This window comes from Notechis scutatus, chromosome 1 (genome assembly GCF_049901735.1).
Source record: "Notechis scutatus isolate UNSWTSFEM ecotype Mainland chromosome 1, rNotScu1.2, whole genome shotgun sequence".
Classification (NCBI taxonomy): domain Eukaryota; kingdom Metazoa; phylum Chordata; class Lepidosauria; order Squamata; family Elapidae; genus Notechis; species Notechis scutatus.
Window position 1 is genome coordinate 169,470,701 of NC_142009.1, and position 12,178 is coordinate 169,482,878.

At 41.7% G+C, this 12,178-nt stretch overlaps 1 protein-coding gene and 1 long non-coding RNA gene across 6 annotated transcripts in view; one reads left to right on the forward strand and one right to left on the reverse strand.

The window, feature by feature from the left end:
- The window catches only part of LOC148133089 (uncharacterized), a 147,528-nt gene that overhangs the window by 115,582 nt on the left and 19,768 nt on the right, over positions 1–12,178 (forward strand). The gene's annotated exons all lie outside the window — the stretch shown is intronic.
- Positions 1–12,178, reverse strand: part of PARD3B (par-3 family cell polarity regulator beta) — a 926,621-nt gene that overhangs the window by 68,625 nt on the left and 845,818 nt on the right. The window lies entirely within an intron of this gene.

Genomic DNA, 12,178 nt, shown 5'->3' on the forward strand with positions numbered 1-12,178 from the left:
ATTTCCAGTAAAAGGATAACTTTGCTCTAGCCCATGGAGTCTGAGTATTTCTTTCTTGGATCTTGAAGGGAGCACACACTGACATTATTTCGAATCTCCCCATCAGCCCACCTGGAGAAAACATCAGCTTTTCTTCCGAGGGGGTTTCACATCATGTCATCTCCAGCCAGCGATGAAGACGACCACGGAGCTGCGGGGGGGGGGGGCAGCCGATGCTGCTACCGGAGGTGCCAGCCGCCGACCTGCTGGCCGACCTTACTCTGGAAGAAACCCCAGCTTAGAGGCCCAGATGGTCGTTAGGTGTTGGATGGAGGGATCCCGAAGGCCCCCCCTCCTGGGATCACTGTAAGTCGAAGAGGTGCAAGGGAACGGCTGTGGCAAGAGAGGGAGGAGATGGAATGCAGGCTGGATCAATCCGGGCAACTCCTTAAGGATGCTCCTGAGAAGCCCGGCATAGCTCCAAGGTATAAGGGGGAAGGGGGAGCGAGTTCAGCCTGGGGAAGTCGGGCTGCCCCCACCCCCCTAGCCCAGCCTACGCCAGCACAGCAGCCGGCTGCCACCCGGGGGGGCCAGCAATAGGTGTGATCCCTGGAAGACGCAACCTGCCCCCGTTAGATGTGAAGTTTGGAGGAAATCCCAAGGATTTGGGTTTCTTCCTGGTGCAAGTCGGGAGCTATATGGCAGAATATGAAAGGGAGTTCACCTCTGAAGCAGCCAAAGTGAGATGTGTTACCAGAGCCCTGGAGGGGATGGCAGCAGACTAGATGGTGACTTTGTATAATGACAACTCCCCCCAACTGCGGAATCTCAATGTTTTCATGACTGCATTGAGGAGGAGGTTTGAGGACCCTCTAGCGGAGAGAAAGGCCAGGATCAGAATGAAAACCATAACCCAAGGGGGGAGGTCAGTTGCTGACTACACCCAAAAGTTCAGACAGCTGGCATACCACATCCGAGGCTGGTCCCAGGGGGCCCTGATAGAAGCCTACAAAGATGGCTTAAATGAAGATATAAGGGATCCATATGATCTGCAGCTGTGGTACTTGCTAGCGGAAGAAGTGGAAATAGATCTAACCCGGAGCAGACGCAGAGGAGGCCCCGTATGGAGCAAACTGCTCCCCCCACGTCTCCGAGAGGCCCCAAACCCTCGGAGGGGAGGAGTGATGGCAAGAGCCAAATCCACTGCCTGTTATCGTTGTGGGAAGGAGGGCCACCGGATTGCAGATTGTCAGGTCAAGCTGGATCCAAAGGGGGTGCAGGGCCCAGGGAGGAAGTCCGAAACCCCCCCAGCCAGCCTCGCGAAACTGGGCTAAAGATAGGGGAGGTTGTAGAGGTCGCCCCTCCGGCGGGAGAGGAGCTGGGACCTCTGACTTCCCTCGACGAGAGCGAGACCGACTCGGAAGATGGCGTCCCAGTAAGTCCTAACAAAGGGCCCATGACCATCCCAATAAAGTTAAGGGTGCCCACCTCAGGGACCGAGGGGGAGATGTTGGCCTTATTGGACTCGGGGTGCATGAGGTGCGTAATCAGCATGAAAGTGGTCAAGGGCATGGGCATCAGACTGAGAACTTTAAGAACGCCCACATCCTTTTGCCAACTGGATGGATCTGAGGCGGGAGGTTGCCCTGCACGGTTTATAACGGAACCCCTAGAGATGACCATGGGAACCCACAGCGAGACCCTGTGTTTTATTGTGGCCCCTGAGATGGAACAGCCTCTAATATTGGGATTGCCCTGGCTTCGGAAGTGGAATCCCCATGTGAATTGGAGAGAGGGGTGGATACGGGTCCGCACCGATCAGCAACCGGAAGGGGAGGAGCAATCCCATCCGGAAGGGGAGGAGCAATCCCATCCGAAGCTTCAAAGCCCAGCTGAGACAGCTTCCGCAGGTGCCGAGCGCGTGGAGGGGGAGGAGAAAATCCCGAAGGAATACTGGGACTTAAGAGAGGTGTTTAGCGAAGAGGCCTCTGATGAGCTCCCTCCTCATCGGTCAACCGATTGTAGTATTGAATTTCTACTGGGGGTGATGCTCCCAAAACCGAAGCTGTATTCGATGACACCACGGGAGCTGGAGGAATTGAGATCGTTTATCGACAAGAACTTGAAACGTGGTTTCATCCAACCTGCTAGACCTCGAGTGGCGGCCCCTGTGTTGTTCCGTGAGAAGAAAGATGGCTCCAAACGCTTGGTTGTGGACTACCGAAATTTGAACGCAGTTTCCGTGGAGAACGTGTACCCCCTCCCTCTGATGAAGGACATGTTAGCCCACCTGGCCAAAGGTAAGATTTTCACGAAGTTGGACTTGAGGGAGGTGTACTACCAAATCCGAATTAAAGAGGGAGATGAGTGGAAAACTGCGTTCAACTGCCCGATGGGTTGTTTCCAGTTCAATGTTCTCCCTTTTGGCCTACAGGGGGCACCGGCCGTTTTCATGCAAATGATCAATCAGGTGCTCCACGAACATTTATACAAGGGGGTTCTGGTCTACCTTGATGACATCCTTATTTACACGGAGACTAGAGACGAACATGTGAAACTGGTACGCTCCGTGCTGCACAAACTGCGGGCTGCCAAATTGTACGCCAAACTGTCCAAATGTGAGTTCCATCAAGAAAAAATTGACTACCTAGGATATCGTATCTCACACGAGGGCATTGAGATGGACCCAGAGAAAGTGCGAGCTGTATTGGACTGGGCCCCACCGAGAACCCGAAAACAGCTTCAAAGTTTCCTCGGATTTGCTAACCTTTACAGGCAATTCATCCCGTCTTTTGCTAAAATAGCCATGCCCATCACCAATCTCCTAAAGACAAAGGGGGAAACGAAACCAAAGCCCAGCCAACCGTTGAATTGGTCCATGGAATGCCAAGCCGCTTTTGAAAAGCTAAAAAGACTATTTGCCGCAGAACCAGTGCTGAAACACCCAGACATGGATGCCCCTTTCGTGATCCAAGCTGATGCAAGTGATGTGGTTGTTGGGGCGGTCTTACTTCAATTAAACGAGAAGGGGACACTACAACCTTGCGCCTACACCTCCCGTAAGTTGACTGACACTGAAAGGAGATGGGCTGTTTGGGAGAAGAACGTTTTTGCAGTCCGTTGGGCCTTACTAACTTGGAGGCATTTCTTGGAAGGAGCGAAACACCCGTTTGAGGTATGGACTGACCATAAGAATCTGGAGGCTTTAAAAACGCCTCGGAAGTTATCCCCTAAGCAAGTTAGGTGGGCTCAGTATTTCAAACGATTCAATTTCTCTTTGAAGTACATTCCAGGAGGAAAAATTTTTATGGCAGATGCTTTATCTAGAATGCCTCAATACAATAGTGTTCGCCAAGAAGTGATAAGGCCGATCGTGTCAACCACACAGCTGGCTGCCCCAGTGGTCACCAGAGTGCAAAAGAGGAAGCAAGACAGGGATCTGTCCAGTGACCTGATGGAACGATTTAAGGAGGCCCTGAGAACGGATGAGTGGTTCCTGGCAAATGCGAATAATTGCACCGTTTGAGATGGTTTAGCCTGGGTAGGTGCAAAATTTTATGTACCACAGACCTTGAGAAGCCAAGTGTTACAACAAACTCATGACTCCAAGGCAGCTGGTCACTTTGGGTTTGTGAAGACCCTACACCTGGTGAAGCGACAGTTCTGGTGGCCTTCGTTGAAAAAGGACATTGAAACTTATGTGGCGAGCTGTCCAGTTTGCGCCTCAGCCAAAAGGCCTCCTGGTAAACCACCAGGTCTGTTGCAGAATGTGGCTAGGCCAACTGCTCCTTGGAAGGAAATCTCCATGGACTTTATAGTAGACTTACCCGAGAGCACTGGGCACACAGTCATCTGGGTGGTGACCGATTTGTTCTCCAAACAAGCACACTTCATACCTTGCTCCAAGATTCCCTCGGCGAAGTCGCTGGCCAGATTGTTCATTATACATGTCTATAGACTGCATGGTGTCCCTGAGCATGTAGTGTCTGATCGAGGGGTTCAATTTACCTCGAACTTCTGGAGGGAATTTTTGAAGTTAATAGGCTCCACCCAGGGCTTAAGCTCCGCCCACCATCCCCAAACTAATGGGGCCTGTGAGAGAACTAACGGGGTGCTGGAGCAATATCTCAGGTGTTACATAAATTATCAGCAGGACAACTGGGCGGATCTACTGCCTTTTGCGGAGGTGGCATATAACAACTCTGTCCACAGCAATACTGGGTTTACCCCCTTCAAAGTGGCCACGGGGCAAGATTTTGTGCCCATACCTGAACTTCCTCGTGAAAGACCCAATGTCCAGTCGTTGGACAACTGGATATCTCAACTTCAACTCAATTGGCCGGTCGCTCGCAAAGCTTTGGACGAGGCGCACCAGTCTCATAAGAAATTTGCTGACAAGAAGAGAGCCCCACAGAAGTCTTATCAAGTAGGCGACAAAGTGTTCCTCTCAACTAAATATTTACAGACCACCCAGAAATCGAAGAAGTTGGGTCCTAAGTATGTGGGCCCTTTCCCTATTGAGCGGATTGTGAATCCTGTGACTGTTCAGTTGACTCTACCAAAAACTCTTCATCGTATTCATCCAGTTTTCCATGTTAGCTTGTTGAAACCTGAACATACCTGTACATTGAGACCGACCCAGACTGATCCCCCCGTACCATTGTTGATTGAGGGTGAACAACATTTCGAGATTAAAGAGATTTTAGACTCTCGGAAATGGAGGGGTCGTCTCCAATATCTTGTAGCCTGGAAACATTTTCCTCCATCCTATGCCAAGTGGGTAAATGAGAAAGACATTAGGGCTCCTGAACTGCTCAAGAACTTTTATGCAAAGTACCCTGATAAACCATAGAAATGTATGCAAGCATTAACATATTTTTATGTTGTTCTCTCTTACAGGGACTAATGTCCTTTTTCTAGGGGGTCCGAATGTCAGCCTCAAGATATCTTCTACATCTTATATCTTCTCTATAGCATCTTCTCTGCTGCTATGCTCATTTCTTTCGGCTGTCATTAGCAACGGGGGAGGGGGGACTTGGAGGGGAATAGAGCTGGAGGTGTTTTGCATTCCTTTGCTGTGGGCAAGCAAGGGGAGGGATGAATTCTTGTCTTTAACTTTCCATTTCCTTGCTAGCTTCTATCCCCTTTGCGCAGCTGCGAAGTTTTATCAAAATATGTCAAGGTCAACGGACAGAGGCCTCATCCCCACCTGAAGATGCCCACATGATCATATTCAGAACTTTTAATTGGAAGAGTCATTTGGACTTTGGGGGTGGGAACAATTCCATTCCTTTGTATATGTGATCTCATGCGCCAATTCTTCAGATTCGAATTCAATCTGTAGCTTCCACTTTGATTTCCAGTAAAAGGATAACTTTGCTCTAGCCCATGGAGTCTGAGTATTTCTTTCTTGGATCTTGAAGGGAGCACACACTGACAGAAGTAATAAAACCCCCGGGCCCGATGATCTTCTGGGGGAATTATAAAAGACCATGCATGAACCAATTGAATTATTAATGTTGGAGGTATACAATGGGGCATTGACAGAAGCTAAATTACCGGAATTGTGGGCTGCAGTCTATATTACTCTAATACCAAAAGAGGGTACAGACCACCAACAAATTAAAAATTATAGACCCATCTCATTGCTAAATGATGTTTATAAAATATTTACCACCATAATAGCAGAAAGAATGAAAAAATTATTAAATGAAATTATACATTCGGACCAAAATGGATTCTTACCCAAAAGACAGAAACAACATGAAGGTGGTAATAAATGTTTTGGAACATTATGAAGCCCATCTGGAGAAATAAGCTGCATTAATCTTTTTGGATGTGCAAAAGGATTTTTATAATCTAAATTGACAGTTTCTTATACAACAAATAAAAGATAGGAATTTTGGGCCGAAATCAAAAGAATTATATCAGCAATTTATTCTACCCAAAAGGCCAGTGTAATATTAAATGGAGATATTACAGGAAAGTTTAATATAGCTAAGGGAGTGAGACAGGGATGTCCGTTGTCACCTCTACTTTTAATTCTTTCACTAGAAGTTTTATTATCTCGGATTAGACAAAAACAAGAAATTAAAGGGATTAAGATTAAAAAAGAAGAATATAATCCAAGCATTTGCGGATGATTTAGTATTTTTTATAGAGGAGCCACAGGAATTATTTATCGCAAGAAATAGAAGAATTTGGGAAGGTGGCAGGCGTTAAAATTAATAAAGACAAGATAAAAATATTAGACAGTCAGAAAAGAAAACTAGAAGAGAAAACAGAATTGTAAATTGCAAAAGAGGTTAAATACTTAAGAATATGGTTGAAGGCAAGATGCTCCTCAATAAAAGAGGATAATTATAATAAATAATTGCAATACATAAAGAAGGTCTGGATACATGGGGGAAATTACAATTATCGTTATTGGGAAGAATCACCACAATCAAAATGAATATATTACCAAAATTGCTATACCTATTTCAAACAATTCCAATAAAATTAGATAATTTATTTTTGAGGAGTTAAACAAAGTAACAATGAAATTTATCTGGCTAGAGAAGAAACCTCGAATAAAATTAAAAACATTACAGGATAGCAGAAGTGGAGGTGGCTTCAGACTCCCAGTTTGGGAGTTAGATTATCATGGATAATATGCATTTAGCATTAGCATGGATAAGAGAATGGATAAATCTGAATAATAAAAGGATCTTGTTATTAGAAGGTCATGATTTGCAGATAGGATGGCATGTCTTCATTTGGGAAAAGAAGAATAAAACACACTCATATTTCCATAGACATCAAATGAGAGATGCACTTATACAGGTCTGTGGGAGAATTTAAAAAATCATTACCATAAAATACCCGGTTGGCTATCAACCATGGAGGCGATGATCTATCCAAAAACATTGGACTTAGATAAAATGGTAAGATATAGTGAACTGTTAGACAACCAAGGGAGGCTCAAAACAAATCAAGAATTGAGAGATGAAGGAATAAACATAGATTGGTGGCCATATTTACAATTGCAAGTGAGGTATAAAAAAGATTTAGAAGAGTACAGCTTTGATAAAGAACGACAACAATTGGATAAAATTATATTAGGACCGGAAGAGAAATTCATAACAAAAATATATAATTATTTAAGAGTTAAAATGGAAGAAGAAATAGTTAAATGGTCCATGATCGCTTGGGCAAGGAATTTTGGGTATAATATCCAAATAGAATGGGAATATCGAATGGGAAAAACTATGGACAAAAAATTATAAATTAACAATGTCCACTGCCTACAAGGAGAACCTCTACAAAATGTTTTATCATTGGCATTTACTACCAGCAAGACTGGTGAAGATGTAACCAAATATGAGTCCAGAATGTTGGAAATGTAAACAAAAACAGGGTACTTTTTTCATATTGGTGGTCATGCCCCGAAACTAGGAAATATTGGGTAAAGATCAAAAAATGGTTACAGGAAATAACAAGTCTTCAAATTGAGCTTAAACCTTAACTTTTCTTATTAGAAATAATAAGAGGAGAATTCAGTAAAAAAGTTAAATATATTATATTGCATATAGTGACAGTGGCTAGAATTGCCTTTGCACAAAGTTGGAAATTGAACAGCACCCCTTCCGAGGGAATGGTAATAAAAAAAGTATTGGGCTATGCAGAGATGGATAAGCTTACTTTAGAATTGAAAGACAGAGAGGAATCGGAATATTACACAGTCTGGGACAAATGGTATAGATGGTTAGATAGTAAAAATAAGGATTAAATGTATATATGCATGTAAATGTACGTGTAACATCAATGTCACAGTGTTGTAAAGAATGTAAAAGAGATTTGTAATTTTGAAAAAGTGCAATAAAAATATAAATTAAAAAAGTAGTTGCAATGAATAATAAACCAGTGGAATATGCCTATCTAATGGATAGTTGCATTTTAACCAGCTGGGACACAAATGAGACATGAATAAAGTAAATATAGTTATCCTGATACTAAATTTGTGAACTATAGCCAACCTCATCACAGATGTGAATATAAGAAACTCCATGGAATGCCAAATGCTCTTTAAATAAACTAATGCTTTTTTAACTACATCAAAGTATATTTAAAAAGCATTAAAGCCTGAAAACATTCTCTCTTACGAGAGATCCCAAAATCCAATAGAATAGAATAGAGCTAGGTCTTCTAGTGCAGCCCCTGCTCAACCAGTAGAACCTATACCATTTCAGACAAGTGACTGTCTAGTAAGTCTCTTCTTAAAAACCTCCAGGGCTGAAGTGCCCACAATTTCTGAAGGCAAGTTGTTCCATTGGTTGTCCTCAATTACTTAGGAAGTTTCTCCTTAATTCCAGATTGCTTCTTACATTAGTTTCCAACCATTGTTTTGGTACTTTGGAGAATAATTTGACCCCCTTTTCTTTGCGGCAGCCCCTCATATATTGAAATACTGCTATCATGTCACCCCTAATTCTTTTCTTTAGACTAGCCAAACCCAAAATCTGCAGCCGTTCTTCATGTGGTTTAGTCTCCAGACCTTTGATCATCTTAGTTCTTTGAACTTTTTCCAAGTCTCAACATCTTGGGTGAAAGATTGTAATGGGTGAAATATTAAAGAGAGATCCAACCTAGAACTAAGGAGAAATTTCCTGACAGTGAGAACAATTAATCCATGGAACAGCTTGCCTCCAGAAATTGTGGGCACTCTGGGGCATGAGTGTCAAAACTGATTGCGAGATTGGACAACCATATGTCCATAATGGTAACAGGTCTCCTGTCCAAGCAGGAGGCTGGACTAAAACACCTCCAAAGTTCCATCCAAACTTGTTATTCTATGTTCTGTGTTCTACCTCACAGGTTGTTATTGTGGGGAATTTAGAAGGAAGAAGAGTATTATGTTTGCTCACTGTCTTGAGTTATTTATTTAAAAAATAAACGCAGTTAAAAAAAAGTAAGCTGAAGGGTTGTTTTCAATTAGGTCAAAGGCACAATGACCTCATGACCAGAGGTTGCCCAGCCCTAAATATGACTGAAACATTCATGCCTTGGAACTTTCCTACCTTGGTGGGGAATGTAAACTGCAGAACCATGTTATTTGAGATGTGTGTTCCAATGAAAGTCTAAAATGTGGCAGATATTGACATTAATTTAATAAGCACACACCTCACCAAATTAGATGCTGCCCTAGTGAATGCTGATAACCATATGTAGATAACTTTCCACATTTTCTTGAATACTATAGACCTCTATTGTAATTTTTGCATGAGAACACTGGCATTCCAATTTGAGGCACTTTATTATTGTTTACTGAAGTTTGAAACTGGTAAAGGTTTGTCAAAAGAACATACAAAATATGACATTAGTAACAAAAGTAATTACCATAATTTTTTCAGTTCTTTTCATCTAAAAGAAAAGGTTTGAGACATGACAGAACCCTTGGGACAGTTAGAATTCTCACATCACCAAGAGTGGTATGCCTCTTTTCCATCAAAGCGTTTACTAATTATAATTCCATAATTAGTACAATTTAACCAAGAAATTAATTTGCCATACAGGTAGAATCTTCTCAGGTTTTAACAGTAGATAAAATCTGAGAGAATATATAGCAAGAAAATATGGACAAAGCAATATCATAAATCTGTAAGACAGCTGGACTCTTGGGGGGGTACTTTGTTTGAACATAAAATCCCTCAGTATCGCTGAGAATGATGCATTGACTTAGAAAGCTACCTTTTCTTCCTTCTGACCTTATATATTCCTGGATTGTACATTGGTATGTTAGGCAGATATAAAATATCTTCATTTCCTTATTCTCAGTTTCCTTTTTTTTTTTTTTTTAACACTGCTACTTATTGTGCGATGCTACTTTGACTTTCACCTTTGATCATGTAAAGTCATGGTCATATTATTTGTAATTTACAAATAAAATTATTCTGTATTGCTAAAAAAAATCTTTCCTGCCATATTTAGTGTGAGAAGCAGGGGACAGCAACAGCAAGAGAGGAGGCTAAATTAGAAAAACCTGCTTACACTATGACCATAGATTAATTAAATAAATGTGTATGTAAGTGTGCACGATGGCTTTTCATTGGACACTGCTTATAGTACAATATTTGTTGTTTGTTTCCAAGGTCTCTGTGAAACAAGATTAACAGAGTTTCAGCTCTTCAGAAGAATTGGAATATGAAAGCAGACATGAGCTGAGTGACGCGAAGGCAAAGAAAGCATAATCTTAGTTAGCAAAGGAGAACATAATTGATTCATGAGGCCTGCTCTATATTTAACTATTTGTTATAATTCTATTAAACGAATGTTTCAATAAATACTAACAACAAAGTAACATTAGGCCTGACATTTCTGAACCTACAGAATTGAGCAACTGTCCCTGGGCCAGTTTATTGGGATGACTTCGACATGTAATTTAGAAAATTTAAAAAATAGTGTCCTATCAAATTCTGTACCTGTCAATAGTGGTGTCCCCCAAGGCAGTGTTCTAGGACCAACTCTCTTCATACTCTACATAAATGACCTCTGTGATCATATTAAGAGCAATTGCGTTCTTTTCGCTGATGATGTAAAGCTGTTCAATACCACAGACAATACTGCTACCCTACAAAAAGATCTTGACTATGTATCAGAATGGTCAAACAAATGGCAACTTCAAATCTCAACAAATAAATCCTCTGTCTTACATATTGGCAAAAAAAATCAGAAAATAAAATACAAGCTGAATAGTCAAGATCTTGTTGATGACCCAAGCTTTGTAAAGGACCTTGGAATACTCACCTCTAATGATCTAAGTGCTAGAGCCCACTGCAACTACATAGCCAAAAAGGCATTAAGAGTTGTTAACCTAATCCTACGTAGCTTTTTCTCTGGTAATATCACACTACTAACCAGAGCATACAAAACATTTGCTAGACCAATACTCGAATACAGTTCATCAGTCTGGAACCCACATTACGTATCTGATATTAGCACAATTGAGAAAGTCCAGAAATATTTCACAAGAGTTCTCCACTCCTCTACTCGTTGTAGAATACCTTATGCCACCAGACTTGAAATTCTAGAACTAGAAAACCTTGAATTACGCCGTCTTCGGTCTGATTTAAGCATGGTATATAAAATCATACATTGCAATGTCCTACCTGTCAATGAATACTTCAGCTTCAACCATAACAACACAAGAGCACACAATAAACTCAAAGTTAACCGCACCAAACTTGATTGCAGGAAATACGACTTCAGCAATAGAGTGGTCAATGTCTAGAATACTCTACCCGACTCTGTAGTTTCTTCCCCAAACCCCAAAAACTTTAACCTTAGACTGTCTACTATTGACCTCACCCCTTTCCTAAGAGGTCTGTAGGGGGCGTGCATAAGCGCACCAACATGCCTACCGTCCCTGTCCTATTGTTTCTCTTATTCCTCTTTTATTTTTCTTATATGTACCCATTTCATGTATTCACAACTATGTATACACTTATACTTATTATCTTGTAAACAATTGGCAAATCAAATAAATAAATAAATAAAATAAATAAATAAAATGGTGCATACTGTTGCTTATGAATGCTGAACACAATTTGTCTCTTTTCATTTATGCACATTTGCTTTGGACTTTATGGACTGTTCAGAATGATTGAGTGAACAATGCTCTCCTTTATGCTGCCTGGGGTGAACTTCCTTTCCTTGGTGGCTTATTATTGTTAAGAATAACTGTGTAAGGGGAGAATTAAGAAAAACTGTTACTATTGTTTCTCAGATGCAAATACCAATATCCAAACTTTGTGTAAGGTATTCCCTCTATGTTTGCATTATATTTCCCATACTTTCTGAGAATAGTCATCTTCTTTGAAAAACATCAGGATTATCAGAATTCCCAACTAATTTAATGTCAACATTGTATTGGCTGGGAATACTGAGAGCCGTGGTCCCAAAGTATCTTGAGGACAACCAGTTTGGATTTTTTGGGGTGGGAAGGTGACTCCAAGTCAGGTGCCTGGACAAATCCCTGCATTTTTCTTGGCAAGATTTAGGAAGTGAAGGCTCTTGCCTCCTTCCAAAAGATGAGAGAAAGTGACTGGCCCAAGGTCACCTAGCTGATATCTTGCCTAAGGCAGGAATAGAACTCATGGTCTCCCAGATTCTAGCCTGACGATTTAATCTCAAAACTGTCTGTCTTGGAAATTATAGAGTT